This window comes from Equus asinus, chromosome 15 (genome assembly GCF_041296235.1).
Source record: "Equus asinus isolate D_3611 breed Donkey chromosome 15, EquAss-T2T_v2, whole genome shotgun sequence".
NCBI classification, from domain to species: Eukaryota; Metazoa; Chordata; class Mammalia; order Perissodactyla; family Equidae; genus Equus; species Equus asinus.
In genome coordinates, this window is record NC_091804.1 from 40491388 (window position 1) to 40511632 (window position 20245).

Sequence of the window (20245 nt, forward strand, 5' to 3'; positions counted from 1 at the left end):
GCCAGGTTGAGGCCTGCGCGTCAGCGAGGAGGAAGTTAACTCGGGCCTCCGTTATCCCTCCTTTGTCCCTGTGGGAAATCTGTGGATCACAGTGGACGCCCCACCTTCTTCTTAAAAGGAGGACAATAATGTGAGAAGGGAAGGCCAACTTTATAGCTGAAAGTCTGTCTCCTACATTTACCTTTTTTTTAAATACCTTTGCGTAAATGCTTAGACGCTAAAGCCAGGGAGAAGCGGCTTCACTTTTCTAAGCATTTCCCAGAGCAGGTTCCAGGGTCCCCAGCGAGATGCCCAGGAGACCCAAGTGAGGGACTCGAACTGGGCCTGGTTAGAACTGGGGGGAGCTGGGAGCCCAGCTCTGGTCTCAAGGGGGGCGCCGCCCAGCTTCTGCCCGCCATCAGCACGTGGACAGTGGGCTGTTGGCACTGGTATCGACTGCTAACACCCACCTGTGGGCAGGCGCAGGCCTTGGCTCTCACACACGGTGTTCTCGCCTCCGCACGCTCACCAGGCTGCTCCTGAAGCCTGCAAGCCTTTCCTTCACATCCTTCAACACCCCACTCAAACGTCACCTCCTCCAGGAAGCTGTCCCAGATTCCCTGAGGCAGACTGAGCAGGTCAGCCCAGACTCTCACCACCCACTCCCTCTCTGACATCCCTTATGTATTTTAGCCCTTAGTCAGCAAAAAAATAACTAACATTTATTGGACTCATTCTGCCAACCCTCTGCTGATGCTTTATGACCACTATCTCTTTTTTGAGTACTATCATCATCCCACTTTACAGCCATAGAGAGGTTAAGTAACTTGCCCAATGTCACACAGCCAGTAAGTGGCAGAGTCAGGATCCAAACCCAGGTCCTCAGGCTCCATCCCCCTGCTAGTAACCTCTTTGTTAAACTGCCACCCTTGTGACCCCAGTTACTCCTGTGTCCACCTCTCCCGTGAGACCAAGTGCTCCCTGGAGGCAGGGACTGGTCTCATTTCTCCCTCCATCCAGGGTGTGCAGCTGACACTCGGGAAATATTTGTGGACTGAATGAACGGTGCTGCTCAACCTGACCTCCTGGATACCCCTGGAAGGTCCCAGGGATGGGGGCGGGCAGTGAGGGTGCCATCCTGGGGCACTCCATCCGGGGTGCACGCTGTGCCCAGCAGCTCAGCTGGGGTCCGGCAGATGGGCCCAAGAGGGGATAAAGAGCCTCTCACTGAGCAATGGCACTCCCATCCTGTCCCTGAGAGGGGATGGGAGGCTGCCACAGGGCAGGACTCGCACCCAGCTCCCCAACAAGTCACAGGTTCCCAGAGCCCACCTCCCACTGGCCATGCACCTTCCAAGGCTGTGCCTCTGCCCAAGGAGACGGCGACAAGCCGGGGTCCAGAGTCAAGGAGCCCATCCTCCTGCTCCCCTGGCAGGAAAAATAACAAATCCACCAGAAAATGAACATGGGAAGAAAGAAGGCCAGGAGCAGGGCCCACAGGTGTGAGACAGGGAACCCGGGCCCAGACTCTGGATGCACATGCACAGAGTCCCTCTGCGCTCACGTCTGACCTTAACGTGGTCCCGTTCTGTGCGACCCTTTCTGCATTTTCCCTCTTCCGACCGCACGTGGTGGAGACCCTGGCTGAGCTACACCACCTCCAGCTTCATGCCCGCCCGGGAGCCCCCTCGGTGCTCCTCTCCTCGGGGATGGTCTCTCCGAGGCCAGTCTGCGGCTCCCACCTCCCGCCTCGGTCCCTCCCCTGGGCTCCAGGGGCAGCCCGGCCGGCTGGCCGTGCAGGGGTCCCTGGGAACAGGAAGAAGCGGGGACACCCTGGGAGGCGGCTCTGTGCAGAGGGCGCTTGGGACACAATCAACAAGCCAGTGGCCTTGTTCAGAGAAGGACCCCCAGCCTCCAGCCCTCAAAGCACCAGCTCCAAGTTAAAGTTAGAGACACGCGAAGCTGCAGCCCCCAGGGGAGCTCGGTGCTGAACAACAAGCCTCCCTTTGACTAACCGCAAGGGAACACCCACGGCATGCTTCTTGATTAAAAAGGAAAGTGAAAAATAAGGGGTTTTTTTCTTCTTCTTCATCATTATAAAACTAACTTGTGCCCCTTCCATCAAGTCACGACTTCTGCCTCCGGCGAGCCCAAATCACACTGGGCAAGGAGACAAGGGGCAGAGGAAGCCTGGGCACGTCCCAGGGAACTGAATTGGTCCTTCTTGATTGTTGTGACTTCCTTCCTCCGCTTCCTCTAGCACAGGAAAGCCACTGAGGAGCCGCCTGTGTCAGCACAGCCGTTGCCCGGACTCCGGGGCCGCGAGGCCGAGGGGCCGAGGCAAACGGGCTCAGCGGGGCCCAGAGGAACAGCAGGCACACTTACTCAATTGTCATGCGACAGATTAAGTGCCGACTCTGTGACAGGCGTTGTGCGTGGGACTGAGGATGGAGCCATGATGGTGGGTGGATAAGTGGGAGAGAGGGAGCGGAGAGGGGGAGGATGGAAGGGCATACGAGGCTGTGAAGAAACAACCTGAGCAGAGGATGCCAGGGGAAGGCATAGCTGTTTCGACAGAGTAATCAGGGAAGGCTTCTTTGAGGAGGTGACAATTGAAGCGAGACCTGAGTGAAGCAGAGAAGAGAGTCAGGTGGAAATCTGGGAGAAGTGAAGAGCAAGTGCAAAGGCCCTGAGGCAGGAGCCCACTTGGAGGGTTTGAGGAATAGCAAGAGGCCAGCAGAGCAGGAGTGGAGGGAGTGGAAAGAGTCGAGAGGTAGACAGGGACCAGATGGCATAGGGTCTCAGAGTCCATGGTGAGGGATTTGTGCGTATTGAGTGAGAGGGGAGACACAAGAGCATTCAGAACAGGGGAGTGACATGGACCACTTTACACTTCAAACAGATTCCCCCGGCTGCTGTGTGGGGAGCAGACTGGACGAGGGGCACAGAGGAGACAGGGAACCCAGTTAGGAGGCTGTAGCTGCCACCCAGATGAGGGATGATGCCGGCTTGGCCCCGGGAAGCAGAGGAAGGTGGTAAGAAATGGCTGAGCAGGTGGCCAGCAAAGTACCAGCATCTCCCTCCTGGTAAAGACACACAGACCTGTGACGGACGCCGACAGGTAAACAGGACGCACGTCAGAGTTCACAAAGCAAAGAGAAGGGCGCGAGCAGGAGAAAGACCAGAAAGCTGAGGTGGGTCTGCTGCTCGCTGCACGTGCCGTGCCCTGAGCAGGTGCCCCCTCTCCTTGAAGCTCCGTGCTCTCAGCTGTAAGATTCCAGGACCCACTTCACAGGGTCACTGTGGGTAATGAAGCTGGTGCCTAGATAAAGTCTAGCATATTGTACGTGCTCAGTAAACAATACATTCCCAACCTCTGCTCTCAACAGTGTGAGTCAGGGCTCTGCCAATTTAGTCACTGGGTAATCTTTATAATTCACCTCATCTCTCTGAGCCTCGATCTGGTCATTCGTAAATGATGATGACGGTATTTACCTCAAACGCTCAGTGTAAGATTGACTGAGACAACTTCAGCTTAGCCAATAGGGCACATAGGAAGCCCTCAGTAAAATGGTAGCTGAGGCCCTCAGTAAAATGGTAGCTGAATCAGACACAATAGTCATACAAACTAGATGATTTCTAAGTATCCTTCCAGCTCAATCATCCCCAAACTCTAAAAAAACCAGCTTCAAGTCTCTGAATGAGTCAACCTTGGAGCTAGGAAACCATGCAAGTTAAGGCAAGCCAAGGTGACGAGGAGCTGGAACTCCCACCTCAAAGTGAACAGAACTGAACGCAGGCGCTTCTCCTCAGGTGACACCTATCACTCTGAGTCATAGAATCATGTCGCTCAGAGGCAGGAGGGAGCTCGTAGAGCACCACCCCCTCATCTTGGAGCAGAGGTTCCCACAGCTCAGAGAAGAGAAGCGTGTGGGCTGAGGTTGCACAGCGAGACACAGGCGGAGGTGGAAGCTGAGAGGCTGCCCCGCAGCTCCAGGTAGTCTGGTTGGCCCGGGGTGGGAAGGAGAAAGCGAGGAAAACCTCACCTGTGAGAAAGGGAAGTCGTAGAGTGGGGTGTCTTCGAGACCAGCAGAAATGCCTTTCTTACTATCAAGATAAAGTGAAACGCCTTCAGGGGCCACACAGGTCACGTAAAGGAGCCCAGCACCCAGGGGCCAGGACCAACCTAAAGACAGTCACGCTCAGACTTTTTTCTCTTTTTAAGAATTATACCATCAGGGCCACTGCTAAATTGTCTGACATTTGTGTGCAGAGCAGCAAAACATACCTCTTCCTCTGCACCCTTAGCAGGCCTGTGTCAAAACACTGTCTTGATAAATATGCAAATGTGAATGGTGATCTCATGATATGCAATGCCCTTGTGCAGTGCACAGCCTGTGCAGCTCTACTCCATGATGCCCAGAAGACTTCCCTGGGCTGCGAGTTGGGGACCTCTGTCTACATTCCATGGTCTTATAAAAGGCACTGAAATGCCACAGCAAAGGTCATGTGGACACAAAAACCCACACTCAATACTTAATTCCTAAATCAGACCCGGCTAGCTCCCACCTCCGGACTGATGCCCCAGATGGACGCCAAGAAACCTCCTGCCTCAGAGCCTTTGCACTGGCTGTTCCGTGTCCTAGAGGAATCTTCCCCAAGATCGTGACACGGCTTATTCTCTCACTGCAGTCAAAATTCTGTTAGAGTGTCACCTCTTCAGAAAGTTCTGCCCTAAACAGCATCCTTACCACCTCCCAATCATCTTCCATCCCACACCTCCTGCCTTATTTTTCTTCTTCTTGCTTTTTCACCAGCCAACCAGCTGTATCTACATTTGTTTGTTGCATGTCCCCCTCCGCCAGAACACCAGCTCTGTTGACAGCGGCCGGGTTTGTCTGTTCGGATTGCTACTCTTTCTCATCTCCACTCAGCAAACTCTTTCCATAAAGGACGAGGTAGCAGACGTTTCAGGTCCTGCAGGCCACACAGTCTACTGCAAGGACCCACCTCTGCTGCTGTGACACCAAGGCAGCCAGAGACGATATGTAGATAAATCGGCAGGGCAGTGTTCCAATAAAACTTTATTAGAAAAGCAGGTGGTAGGCTGGATTTGATTGACAGTTTGAAGACCCCCGACCTAGAATAACGTGCCTCAGACTCTACTGTGCACACGAGTCACGTGGGATCTTGTAAGAGGCCGATTCTGACCCCACAGGCTGCAGGGGGCCTGAGACCCCCCCATTTTTAACAAGCTCCCAGGGGATGTCTATGCTGCTGGTCCACGCACCAAACCGAGGGGGGAGCACCCAGCCCAGTGCCCGGCATTGGTGGATGCCCTCGATATCTGCTGAATAAATAGGAGACGACCAGAAAAACCACTCGGAATCCTACTCAACACTTTTCTTGCTACTTTTTACCCATGGCGTCCTGCCCTTGCTGGAACAATCCATTGCTTTTATCTTCAACGGATCATTTCCCGGTGGAGAGAGCAAGCCTCCTGAACAGGCTCGCCCCACAGCCGGCGTCTGCTGACGGATTACCCTGTGTCACTCAACCCGGGCTCGGGGAAACGCAAGGCTTAGCAAACAGGTGCCTGCACAGGTTCCAAAAAACTGTATTTATCAGAGCGGCATTTACAATTTTATAGTAAATGTCAAATTCGGAAGATGGCATTCCCTTAACAGAGACCTAAGCTTCTCAGGGAAAGTCTAGTTGGTCAACTCAACGATGCCAAGGAGAGCATCTCAGCTGCACTTCCTATCTGGAAAATCGAAATGTGATGGCTTTTTAATTTCAAAAGTAAAGACTGCCTTGATCGTTAGAGGGGAATTTTAAATGTACAGGGCATGCTGCCAAGTCCTGTATAAATTATAATGCTGCTCCTGATGGCGATGACAACAGTGAATGTCACCGCAAGGACACACACAGACCCCTCTGGGAGTGGGTGCCGTGGGGCCTCAGGGAGAGGGGGCGGCTGGGTATGGGGTACGGGGTGGGGGGGAGGTCTTGCCATCTCTTGAACCTTTCAAGTTCCGCACCACGTGAGCCCATTTCCTCCCCAACAATTAATTCAGACAAGAAACCAGAGCGGTCTCCACTGAGAGCTGCACCGCCTGACACACGTTCTCATCTCCTACAGAGATCCTGGAAGAGAAGGAACATTCTGTCCGATTTGCCGCTGGGGAAACTGAGGCCCCGGGAGGGCAGATGACCCTGGTTCACGGTCACACCACTAGTTTGGTGAGAACAACTCTGCCTGTTACGGTTCGCACGTGGGAGCTGACCCCCCGGAGCCGCCGTCTCAGGGCCAAGCGCAGGCTCCCCGCCTCCCGGGCTCTCCTCGGGGGCTCGGGGCCTCACACGGACACACTGGACACACTCGACCCACTTGGGAGTGTCCGCAGAAGCCACAGGCCACAGCCGCCCCAGCGAGGCTGCTCCGCCCGCCAGCCGGCTATTGTTCTGCACCCGGGAGGGGCCTTCTGGCTGCTGTGGCCAAACCCTGGGCCAGCAGGAAGGCGGGGGTGGGGAGGCGGGGGCCACAGATGGACAGCACGAGCCTGAGCGACAGGACAAGGGAAAAATCTGACTGGATGCTCAACCAAACTGGAACATAAGAAACAATAAAAGGCCCTCAGAAGAACCTGGAAGATTATCTCAGGATCATTAAAGAATTCTCTTTCTTCTTTGTGGCCTAACTAGTTAAGAGGGTAGGCTTTGGAGCTAGAATATCTGGGTTCAGTTCGTGGCTCATCCACTTCCTGTGTGACCTCAGGCAAGTTACTTAACCTCTCTGTGTCTCCAAGTGCTGCTTAGAAATAACAGCAGCATTATATCCATTTACCCATGGAAAGCACTTAAAACAATTCCCAATCTTATTCAGATCTTGGTAAATGCTATTTTACCCCTGGTGTCATCAAAATCACCTGATACAGACTTGACTAGGTGAGGAGTGAGTCTGCAAGGCACGGGAAGAAAGACTGGAAGGAAAGACGCCAAAGCACTAACCCCAGTTCTCTCCAGGGGACAAAGGGTGCTGCTCCGTTTCTTTTTTAATATTATCCTGTATTTTTTAAACAATAAGTACATATTAAAACAAGAAAAAATAAAAAAAAAATTGAATAAAAATTCAGGCGGACCAGCTTATATAATATCTCTATATACACACATGCGTGTATCATTCCATACAAACAGAGGCGTAACTTAGACACGCGTGTCTGTGTGCATTATACGCACACACACGAACCTTTTCAAAGCAGTGTCAGGACGCCCGGAATCAGCCGCCCCTGCGCGGGGGCCTGAGGACACAGAGCGGCGGAACAGGGCGGGCCGAGGGGGCGGCAGATGTGCTTCTAAACGCAGCTCCGCCCGTCCGGGCCCGATGACCCGAGCAAGTCCTCTGACCCGGCACAGCGCACGTGCTCAGGACCTGATGGGCGCTCATGTCGTCCGTGTCATCCATCTACCTCACGTCCAGCCCGGCTGCGGGGTCACGGCACGACATCAAAACTCCCACGTGAGAACAAATGCTCCCTTTTTGCTCCTAACAGGAGGGCGCAGAGGAAAATCGACAAGAAGGAGAAACGATAACCACGAGCACACAGTGAGCGCTTGCTGCATGCTGGGCCCTATTCGACACTCTCGACGCATTAAGTCGCTGACTCTGCAAGGACCCTAGGAGGTGGCATTCGTATCATCGCCTCCATTGCGCTGGGCGACCTTGAGCCTCAGTTTCCTCATATGTAAGTGGGGTTAATAACAGCTCCATCTCCTGCAGCTGGCACACAGGTAAAGCGCAGCCAGGGTCAGCCTGTTTTTGACTGTGACCCTGTGCTCCTTGGGGATGGCATTCAATGCCTCTGAGCCTCAGTTTCCCCATCCACAGAGCAGGCAGAGCATGGGCCGCTCCATGGGACGTGCTTGTATAAACAGAAGTGCTCCTGGGCAGAGTCGGCCGGCAGCCCTCCAGGAGGCTCCGTGCTGTCTCCCAGGGTCCAGGGTGTGGCTCTAAGCCCTGGCAGAGGGCGTGGGCCCCCGAGAAGCCATCACCCTCCGTCTCCCTTCCCGGCCCTGTCCTGGTCCGGGGAATGATTCTGCTGTCAGTGGAGCTGCCACCTCTGGAGGGGGGTCCAAGCCTCACTCATGGAACCGAACTAGAGAACGCTGAAGGTTCCATAAAGGTGTCTTGGCACCCACCCGCCAAACCCACGGGGCACCCGGCAGAGGGGGCGGCCGGGGACACGGACGCTCCTCCTCATGGACACCAGCTTCGGTCTGCAGACAGGCCAGAACGAGGTGGCTCGGGGCCTCCAGAGGGGTTTCAGGTGTGGTCATGGTCCCCTTGCTCCTGGAGCTGGAGCTACCAGGTGCTTGAAAATCCCCCTCCAGCAGTTGGCTCCTGTCTCACAGGACCAGAGGAAGTCTGTGCCTCACCCACGGTCCCTCAGCAGAGAAAGTGGAGGCGAGGAAGGGACCCGAATGCCCAGCGTGGGTCCAGCGCTCCAGTCCCCAAAGCTGCCACGGAGGAGCCTTCCCTGAGCCCCGCGGCCTTGCACCCTCCCGGCAGCCACACCGAGCGCTCCATGCCGGGGCTGCCGCAGAGCCAGCCGGGCAGGGACGGACAGAAGAACGGGTAAGAGAGAGATGCGGCTGAGAGCCAGGTCAGGGCTCCCTGCCCACTAGCCGTCTGCCTTTAGCTGGTGACGTTGGCTTCCCCCGCGCCTCTCTACCCACCTGCACGATGGGAACGGCCCCAACTGCCTGTGGGGTCACAAGGACCAAGTAAGATCATCTACGTAACACAAACAATGTGTAAATATACATCCTGAATGCCCGCGATGTCCTAGATTAGTCTCAGATTTGGGGAACTCAGAGAAGTCCTGACCGGGCACCAGGACCTCGTCGCAGCCCAGCAGCGCCCCAGAGAGCTCAGACCCTCGTCCATCACGCTCTTTACATAAGAGCAACGCGGGACTGAAGGCCTGCCTGTGCCACGGCCCACGCTGGGCACTCTGTTTAGAACCCTAATGACTCCTGACACAACGAAACAAATAATCTGACAGCTGTGGGCCTTCCTTACTTTGTCACTGAAGAAACTGCAGCCCAGCCAGTCACCCAGAGTCCCCGGGCTAATGAGCGCCAGGACGGCCTCACTGCAGACCACCTGCTCTTTCTGAAAGCTTGCAGGAGGCAGCACAGACCCAGGGCTCTGAGTGGGCTCTGGCTGCAGACCTCTTATCCAATCAGCGCCACCCCTGGGTGACATCAGGCAAGTTGCTCAACCTCCTGTGTCCCAGGCTCCTTGTCTGTACACTCAGAGCAGCTGGCCTCCCACCTGCGCTCCAGGACATGGCTGCCCAGGGGAAGTAGGTCACTCTCAGGGAAGCACACAGCGAATGCTCTGTAAGCCTGGCTCTCATCGTTCCGCCACAATGCCCAGCCGGTAGCAGGGGCCCCCAAAACTGCTTGTGGAACAGATGAAGTTTCCTCTGTGTTTCCACTCGTTGGCAGACATATTGCAAGCCTCAGACTTAATCTCTCTTTTTGGAACAATCGTTTCTTCAAGATTCTGGGAGCCCTCTGTTTTCTGCCTACATTTGGGTGCAATGTTTTGCTGATGCTCGTTCATGATAATTTATCTTCTCATGCGAACTGAAAGCACCTCTTGCTAAAGCTGGGTGTGCCCGCCGCTTGAAGACATGTCGGCACGTGGAACCATCCAGCCCCACCCCAGCTCATCGCTCCACGCCTTGGCCTGCTCTGGCCCCCGCCCTGGACGCCCACTCCTCTCTCCTCCACCTGGCTCAGCCTTGGAGGCCAGGCCCCAATCTCGATTCTTTCACACGGCCCCTGACCACTCCAGCCTCAGCCACGGTCACACCCAGGGGGCCACACGTGGCCACCATGCACTTGGTGTTCCGATTGTACTCTTAAAAGCTTTTAAAGGAATGGCCAGTGTTATAATCAAGAGACTGGTATAGACAGGACAGGGTGGTAAGGACGGCTCCTCCTAAAGTGGTCCCCATCACTCCCTCCCACCCCATCCCTGTCTATAAATGAAAAGGCCACCCCTAGGAGGGGTCTTCCCTCTGAAAACAGGAGGAGTCGTCGTGGGGACAAAGTGCTCAACCCGGGAGACTCCAGCCTTTGCCAAGGCTGCAGCCACACCCGCACCCCTTGTCCACAGCCAATCGCTCAAAATCCCGGTTAGCCTGACTTTCACAATCTACCCAGAATCCAGCCACTTTCTCCACCCCTATCCAGGTCCAGCCACCATCCTCTCGGGCCTGGACCACGGCAGCAGCTCCTCACAGGCTCCTGCAGCTTCCCCAGCCCCTGCGGTCTGTCCTCATCAGCAGGCAGCCAGAGGCATCCTCCGGAACCCACACCAGGGCCTGCGGCTCCTGGCTCCCCGCTCCCTGCCGGTCAAAGTCCTCGGTGGCCCAACCCCCAATCTGCCCATCCTCTTTCCTCCGGCCCCGTCTCCTCCTCTTCTGACCTGCTCTTCCCCGGAGGGCCTCCTCTGTTCCTAGACCACGCCTGGCCTGGCCCTGGCTGTCCCCTGGGCCGGGAGCTCTGGTCCCAGGTCCCTGCCCCTTTCACCCCTCACCTGCTTCTCTGCTCAGCTGTCCCCTCTCAGGAAGGCCCATCTGACCACTCGTGACCCCTCGCCCTGGGAGTTCTCCCACAGTACTTATCGCCTTCCAACAGACTATTTAATTTTCCTATTTATTAGATTTATCGTTTATCTCCCCCTGCTCAGAACGTCAGCCCCACGGGGCAGGAATTTTTGTCTGTTTTGTTCATGGCAGTCCTCCTAGCACCTGGAACAGCGCCGGGCACATGGAAGGTGCTTGGTAAATATTTCGCACAAATGAATGAACGAGCAGAGGGACCCCCAATGATCTCAGAGCACACGCTCCTCCTTGGAGCTGGGGCCACCGATCACCATGTCACTCTCCTTTCCTTTCCCTCTCCGGAGGGTCTGATTGAATCTTCTGTAGAAGCAAATACAGCAGCCCCCATCAAGAAAAATTAGCATCAGCAAGACCTGCCTCCTGTTTCACGTCTTAAGAGCGGGGCAGGGGGGTGCCTCACGGAGCACAAAATTTTATTAGCCAAATACAAGCCAACATGCCCAGCCAACTGCCCCAGGAACGCGGCTTACTGTCACGGCTGCAGCTCCACCTGGTAAGGAGAAAACCCCGGCTGGCTTCTTTCTTCCCTTTCAAATTCAAAGTGAGTTGCAGATAGTTTAAAAGCTGAAATCCAATGGGATGAAAATCACTATCCTGTAATCCGTTTTATGGGATGAAAGCTCAGCGACTTAACCGGCCTCCTCTGGATGGGGGCCGGGGGTGGGTGGGGGGGGGAGGTGACCTGGACAGGTGCGCCGCTGGCCCCTCCCTCTCCGCCCTGTGAAGTTCATTACCATTACCCAGGCTGAAACAGAGATCAGGTTTCTGCATCTGTAAGGAATTTCTCTTAAAGGAACAACCCATGTTTTTCCCATATGTCTGAACATCTGGTGGAAAGAATCAGGAGTATTGTCTTTGGAGGTGTGTGCTATGGTGAGACATTCTCAGATTCTGATGACTTTCTAACTAAAAGGATGGCTTTCCAATCATTCTTTCAGTTGAAAACACGCCCCAGAGAGTGGGAAGAATAACATTTTTTGGGAGAGCCGCAGCACAAGGATGGATAAGGAAGATAACGAAGCGTCCTCTACAGGGAATTTCTATGCGGGAAGATGGTCAAGGGTCAGAGCGGTACAGGATGAAAGGACAATGGCATTATGCAGGCCGCTCTCAGCCGGGCACTGCCAGACCCTGTGAGCTGAAGAACTACGGAAACGCTTGAAGCTCAACCTTGCGAAGCTGCCTGTGGATGGAACCATCAAAGGCCCACCGCACCCCGACCTGAAACAGAACAAGGAAACGACAGCAGGCTTCCGCCAAAAGGCGTGTGGCTCTTTCGAGGTGAATCCGGTGGTTCCCTTTCTCATCTGATCCCTACAAGTCAAAGTCAGGCCGAAGAATTAAGATGCCCTGGTTCCTCGGAAAGAACCATCAACTCGTTCTGTTTCAAGGGGATTTAGAGCTTTACAGGAGAAACTGTCTGGGCCTGGCTGCTAACTGTGCCTTCCATAACTGACAGTTCTTAGAAATCACATAAATACAGCCTCTCTCTTTATCTCCCTTTTTATTTGATGAACCTTGAAGTAGCGCAGTCCTTATTTACCCCCAGAGGATATGAACTTGAGGATACTTGCCTTGAGCCAAATCTAACCCAAGGTTTGGTATAGTAGCCAAAACTTAAAACTCAGAAATTTCCCCTAAAAATTCAGATTCCTAGCTCCTCTTGAAAAAATCTGTAAAACCTGGCAACATTGGATCCATACTCCCACGTGGCACAACTAATGGGGTCTGAAGCACTAGTGATGGACTCCTTGAGACGAGGCACACACTCTGCTATGCCCTACTCCCCACCACTCTCTATTGTCCCTGACGTTCGGCCAATTCATTGCCTGGCCCCCACAAGCTTGTCAGTTTGTGATCCTGTTTCTCCAGTCTCCTCTTTGGTTCTCTCCTGAATCCATCGCTTCTGGAGAGATGCAGAATGCTGTTGAGGGTGTGGAAATAAATCCTTACACACGGATACGCACTAGGCCCTCTGGTAATGGTGTGTGTAGTCCTGTGCCATTCCACAGGCCTGAAGGGTAGAAGGTCCAGGACTTTGCTGCGGAGCTCCAGGCTCATATATGCAACTGCCTACCTGCCATCTTTGCTCGGACATCTCAGAAACCTTCCTACACCCCAACTGAACCCACAGTCTTCCCCTAAGAAAGTGACTTCTGCCCCAAGTCTTCCCACATGGCACAGGACACCGTCCTCCACCCACGTGCTCCTTCACCTCCCACATCAAAGCCAGCACCAAGTCCTGAAGATGGTACCACAGAACCCCCCCTCCCCCACGGCCACCTCCCAGTCCTCACCACCTCCATCGCTCACCTGGCTCTGCCACAGCCTAGCAAATTCATCTCCTGCTGCCTCTCTGACCCCTTCTAACCCACTCCCTAGAGAGAAGTCCCAGTGATCCTAAAATGGTTAAATCAGAATCACCTTCCTCCCCTACTCAAAACTCATCACCCCCTTCCCCTTGCCCTGGAATAAAATCCTAGCTCCTCACCTTGGCTTATGAGTCTTGCACGGCCTGGCCCTGCCCACCCGTCACCCTCCATGCTAAACTCAAGTGACACTGGCCCTCCGTCAGCTCCTCAGACACACCAAATTCTTCCCTGCCTCAGGACCTTTGCATGTGCTATGTCTTGGCACAGAACATTCTCCCACCACCACCAAAAGAGACAGAGAGACACAGAAGAAAGGCACCTTTCCTCTCTTTGCTGGCTCTGTCACCTGCTCCAGGTCCCAGTTGGTAAGTCACCTCCTCAGCGAGGCCCTCCCTCTAAAGTAGGTCTTCTGAGTACCTTCTCTTGGCCAGGTTTGTGTTGTTGAAAATTACCCCCAAGTTGTGAATCTGACAGATGAGCTCAGAATCAGCCGACACTTCTTGCCCCAGAGTCCAGGTGTCATTCCAGATCACCCTCATCTGGCTTCCCCAACCCACCACATCTCAACAACGGTCACTTCAAAACCGTCCTGGTCTAGTTTACACCTCCGGTGCCCCCTGCACTCCGTCAGGGCAGGAACTGTGTCCACGTCACCCATTTATATTGTCGGCGCCTAGCACATTGCCAGGCCCACAGCAAGTCCTCAAGAAAATACTCACCGAAAGAAAGAGTCATGAGATCCGAGAAGCATTTAAGGGTTTGGAACGAACTTTCTCCCAAGACCAAGTGACATTCAAGAGGAAAAATAAAACAGCTGAACATGGCATATGCCTAAGTTTTTAATTTTATTTCTAAAGAAAGAATGAAATGGTCTTGTACTCATTTTATTTTCATATAAAGAGAAGCATAAAACCACTAGGCATGCAAAAAAAAAATGAAGTTTTATAGTGTGGTGAATAAAAAAGAGAAGGGTGGGGACCAAGAATGGAGACAGGAAAAAGAAGCCGTGGTACAGCCCAGAAATAGAAACAGATGTGGAGATAAAGAGGGACAGAGATCAAGAGAGAAACCGGCAGAAGCACCAGGCGAGGTACCAAACAGGGCTCCGTGGCTCTTCTGGGAACGAAAGGGCAACCTCCAGATTTCGAAAGGGGTTTTCGCACCTACTGAAAGGTTAAGAACGCCAGTTTTCTTAAAGCCTCCTTTTTTCTTTATTTCTCAAAGAAGTTAAAAAAACAACTGACTTCCTATGCTAAAAATCAGGGGTTAGCACATTTCATTTTGAAGAGAACGCAATTTATTCAAATGATTTTTAAAAAAATACTTCACTTTGTGTCTTTTAAGGATGCGGCCGTACATTTTAAGTCATACGTGGGGTTTTCAAAGCAACGAGCAGGAACGGGGACGGCTCCGTGAGGGCCGTGGGAAGGAGCAGCGTGCACGTCAAGTGCAGGACAGTGGGTGTCTTTCGAACCGCACATCCAGCCCATGCCCTTCTCTGGAACTTTCCGTGGCCCCAGCCCCTGAGGAATGAGTGAGCACGGCCTAGCAAGTCAGGATATGGCTCCATGAGCGGGTGAGGGGCCCAGAATTGGGATGGCGTATAAAACGGCTAGGTAGAGCTGTGGGCATCTTCCCACCGGGTTTTCTGTGCCCGGTGAGAGGGAAGAGGCGGGAAGAGCTGCTCTGCAGAGGGCCGTGGAGGACCAGGAAAGCTGTGCAGCGGGCAGAGCCAGACACCTGGATCCAAATCTGAGGCCCATCGCCCAATCGCTATGACCTTGAACAGGTCCCTTGACATCCCCTTGACCTACTTGCAACCTGCTTCATGAGACTCGTGAGGATTAGGTAAGTTAGCACATACGGCACTTGGAACAGATCGGACACGCTCACTTAGCGTTACTGCTCGCTCAGGGTTAACTGTTACTATCATCATCTTGCTAAACCGGAAGCTCACGGGGGCGAGGATTTCTGGCTGTTTTGTTCATACCACATCCCAGACTCTAGAACCGTGTCTGGTACGTGTTAAGTGCTCAACAGACGGGTGTTGAATGACCAGAGAATGAAGATGCCCACAGCCTGAAAAGGACAGAGACCGAGGTCAGAGCCTCCTGACTCTCCTCCTTATCTCGACTCCAATCCCCCATGAGCAATCAGAGTGGGGTCTTATCAAAGCCTGAATCAGACCATGTTTCTGTCCTGCTTTTCCCATCTCAAGACAAAAGCCAAACCCTCTCCCACAGCCACCCAGGCCCTGTATGCCCTGGCCCCTTCCTCCCTCTCTCTCCTCTCCCTCTGGCCCTTCACGCTCCTTAAGTTCCTCTGACACGGTCTGCCTCCTTCTGCCTCCGGGCATTTGCACATGCTGGTCCCCCCCTGCATCCTCAGCCCCAGCCTCTTCCTCAGGGAAATAGCACATGTTCTTCCCCCATCTCCACTGGCTCCTCTGTTTGACATGCCTAGAGCCCCATGCACTGTTCCTTCATGCCACGTGCCACAATTAGTAATGTTATCATTTGCCTGATTATTTAGTCAATGACTATCTATCCTAGACTATGAGCTCCATGAAGAAGGAGACCATAACTTCTCTTTTATTCGTCATCATATTTCAGCATTAAGCACACTTTAGGGCAAAAAGTAGGTACTCAACAAATAGTTGCAGAACGAGTCCACTTGTTGAACGGATTGACGGAGCAAAGGAATAAACCTTGGGCCACGACTCCCTGAGTCCCGGTTCTTCTTAGTGGAATCTTCTAGCCTGGGTTTGTGCAATACCCCAATAGCCTCCTCATACAACCTCCTCTTCCTAATCCTCCTTGAAGGAATTTCTCTATTATTACAAAAGACTTTGATTCCAACACCCACTAACACCACCCTCCAAGCCAGGAGGTTCGCGTGCAATAGATAAGCCCAGATCAATGATGATATGAGGACTTTCGTCTCCAAAACTCAACTCATGGCATGACAGAGTAAATGGTACCAGACCAGCCCTCCCGCCACAAACGACTATAAAACAGGACGAAAGTATGTGAGTCCACTGCTCTCGGGCAGCAGACAGCAGGAAGCATAAGACCGTGGTCCCCGAAGGAAAGGAAGCAGAGGAGGTGAGCCCCATTCACCCCAGCTCTCTGCCTGGGGACAGCTTCCCACCACAGCAGGGGCAGTGGTCCTGCTGAGCTGAGAGGGCAGAGTTCATTGTCCTGGGCTGCAGAAGCAGCTGGAATCTGTGGGAAGGCATCAGAGAGAAAGAGCGTGCTGGGGAGCCCTCAAGTCCTGGGCCAAAGGCTGGGCTGTGTAAGTACAGAGAGAGAATGTGCAGGATTTATCAGAGAGAAACACTGCTATGGGGTCGAGAAGGGAACAGAGAGATGAGAGGTTGAGCAGGGCTGGCATATTGGAACTCCAGCTCATCAAAGAGGAGTGACCTCCCCACCAAATATTTAACGAGGCTATGCCTCAGGAATAAGGGCATGCCTGAGTGAGGGCTGCGCTGGGTGTGCCCTGACAGGGTCTCAGACAAGCCTGAACTAGATCTACACAGGAAGGAGCTGGAGGGCATGGAACACACCTTGGACCTTCCGCAGGTCCACCCAACAAAGTGTAAAATCAAACCTACTCAAGTTCAAAGTGATCGGCCAGGAACTGAACGGCATTTAGAGGAAGATAACAAAATCCAGAGTCTCTACAATGTCCAGAACATCTTATCATCACAATGTCAGAAGACAGTCAACAATTCCTAGACAGGCAAAGAAAGAGGAAAATGTCTCATGGTTGATGAAAAGAAGCAATGAATAGAAACAGATCCCAAGATGGCTGTGATGTCAGATTTAGAAAAAGCAACTGCCAGGATTTATAAGTTCGTAGTATTAGCATCAAAGTCCTGAACCAGAAGTACATGCCCAAAGCACCTGTGGAGATTTGGGGGTTTGTGGTTGGTTTGTTTTCTCTCTGAACTCTACTCATGTCATATAGGTTGTAATCAAGTACTTTCAGGAGATGCTCAAGAACCTGCATTTTAACAACTACTATAGAGCGTTCTGATGCCCACTGCATCAGATTGCTATCGTAGAATTCTCATCATAGAATGTTTCCACTCTAAGGCAAATACAAGAAAAAAAATTTAATTCAAATGTACTGAAGGTCTAGTTAATTCAGTTGGTTGGTGGGCACCAGTCAGCAGTGCCTGGTTAGCCAGACTATACACTTAAGGACATATGTTGCTACTGAACAATGACTGGGTCAATGAAATCAAAGGAGAAATCAAAAAATAACCAGAGACAAATGAAAATGAAAATATGACATGCCAAAGTTTATAGGATACAGCAAAAGCGGTTCTAAGAGGGAAGTTTATAGCAATAAAGGCCTACCTCAACAAACAAGAAAAATCTTAAATAAAAAATCTAACACTGCACCTAAAAGAACTGGGAAAAGAAGAACAAACAAAGCCCCAAATCAGTAGAAGGAAGGAAATAATAAAAATTAGAACAGAAGTAAATGAAATAGAGACTAAAAAAACAATAGAAAAAAATCAATGAAAGCAAGAGCTGGTTCTTTAAAAAGATAAACAAAACTGACAAAACTTTAGCTAGACTCACTGAGAAAAAAAGAGAGAAAGCTCAAATAAATAAAATCAGAACTGAAAGAGGAGAAATTACAATGGACACTTCAGAAATACAAAAGATTATAAGACAATACTATGAAAGCTATATGCCAACAAATTGGATAATCTAGAAGAAATAGATAAATTCTTAGACTCGTACAACATTCCAAAACTGATTCAAGAAGAAGTAGAGAATTTGAATAGACCAATCACCAGTAAGGAGATCAAAACAGTAATCCATAACCTCCCAAAACCAAAGTCCAGGACCAGCTGGCTTCCCTGGTGAATTCTACCAAACATTCAAAGAAGACTTAATACCTATCCTTCTCAAACTCTTCCAAAAAATTGAAAAGGAGGGGAGGCTTCCTAACTTCTTCTACGAAGCCAACATTATCCTGATACCAAAGCCAGACAAGGACAACACAAAAAAAAGAAAATTACAGGCCAGTATCACTGATGAACATTGATGCAAAAATCCTCAACAAAATACTAGCAAATCAAATACAACAATACATGAAAAAGATCATACATCATGATCAAGTGGGTTTCATTCCAGGGATGCAGGGATGGTTCAACATGGACAAATCAACTGACATGATACACCACAGTAACAAAACGAGGAATAAAGATCGCATGATCATCTCAATAAATACAGAGAAAGCATTTGACAAGATACAGCATCTATTCATGATAAAAACTCTGAATAAAATGGGTAAAGAAGGAAAGAACCTCAACATAATAAAGGTCATATATTACAAACCCACAGCTAATATTATTCTCAATGGAGAAAAACTGAAAGCTATCCCTCCAAGAACAGGAACCAGACAAGGACGCCCACTGTCACCACTCTTATTTAACATAGTATTGGAAGTCCTAGCCAGAGCAATCAGGCAAGAAAAAGAAATAAAAGGGATCCACATTGGAAAGGAAGAAGTGAAACTGTCAGTATTTGCAGATGACATGATTTTATATATAGAAAACCCTAAATAATCCACCAAAAAAATTATAGAAACAATAAATGTATACAGTCAAGTCACAGAATACAAAATCAACATACAAAAATCGGTTGCGTTTCTATATACTAACAACAAAGTAACAGAAAGAGAAATTAAGAATATAATCCCATTTACAATTGCAACAAAAAGAATAAAATACCAAGGAATAAACTTAACCAAAGAAGTGAAAGATCTGTACACTGAAAACTATAAAACATTATTGAAAGAAATCGAAGAAGACACAAAGAAATGGAAAGATATTCTGTGCTCTTGGATTGGAAGAATTAACATTGTTAAAATGTCCATATTTCCTAAAGCAATCTACAAATTCAACACAATCCCTCTCAAAGTTCCAACATTTTTCACAGAAATAGAACAAAGAATCCTAAAATTTATATGGAACAATGAAAGACCCCGAATAGCCAAAGGATCCCTGAGAAAAAAAGAACAAAGCTGGAGGTATCACACTCCCCAATTTCAAAATATCCTACAAAGCCATAGTAACCATAACAGCATGGTACTGGCCAAAAACCAGACACATAGATCAATGGAACAGAATCGACAGCCCAGAGATAAACCCACCCATCCATGGACAGCTAATTTTTGACAAGGGAGCCAAGACCATACGATGGAGAAAGGAGAGTCTCTTCAATAAATGGTGTTGGGAAAACTGGACAGCCACATGCAAAAGAATGAAACTAGAATGTTATCTTACACTACACACAAAAATCAACTCAAAATGGATTAAAGACTTGAATGTGAGACCTGAAACCATGAAACTTCTAGAAGAAAACATAGGCAGTAGGCTCTTTGACATCAGTCTGAGCAGCATATTTTCAAGTACCATGTCTGACTGGGCAAGGGAAACAATAGAAAAAATAAACAAATGGGACTATATCAAACTAAAAAGCTTCTGCACAGCAAAGGAAACCATCAATAAAACGAAAAGGGAATCTAACAATTGGGAGAAGATATTTGCAAACCATATACCTCGCAAGGGGTTAATATCCAAAATATATAAAGAACCCACACATTTCAACAACAAAAAAACTAACAACCAATTAAAAAATGGGCAAAAGATCTGAACAGACATTTCTCCAAAGAAGATATACAGATGTCCTACAGGCACATGAAAAGATGCTCAACATCATTAACTATCAGGGAAATGCAGATCAAAACTACAATGAGATATCACCTCACTCCAGTCAGAATGGCTATAATTAACGACAGGAAATAACACGTGTTGGAGAGGATGTGGGGAGAAGGGAACCCTCATACACTGCTGGTGGGAGTGCAAACTGGTGCAGCCCCTATGGAAAACACTATGGAGATTCCTCAGAAAATTAAGAATAGATTTACCCTATGATCCAGCTATTCCACTGCTGGGTATTTATCCAAAGAACATGAAAACATGAATGTGTAAAGATTCATGCACCCACTATGTTCATTGCAGCATCATTCACAATACTCAGACTTGGAAGTAACCTAGATGCCCATCAGGGGACGAATGGATAAAGAAGATGTGGTATTTATACACAATGGAGTACTACTCATCCATAAGAAATCATGAAATCCAGCCATTTGTGACAACATGAATGG

General features: G+C 50.5%; 1 protein-coding gene across 6 annotated transcripts in view; it reads right to left on the bottom strand.

Annotated features, from left to right (window-relative positions):
• The window catches only part of NFATC2 (nuclear factor of activated T cells 2), a 154490-nt gene that overhangs the window by 93480 nt on the left and 40765 nt on the right, over positions 1–20245 (bottom strand). The gene's annotated exons all lie outside the window — the stretch shown is intronic.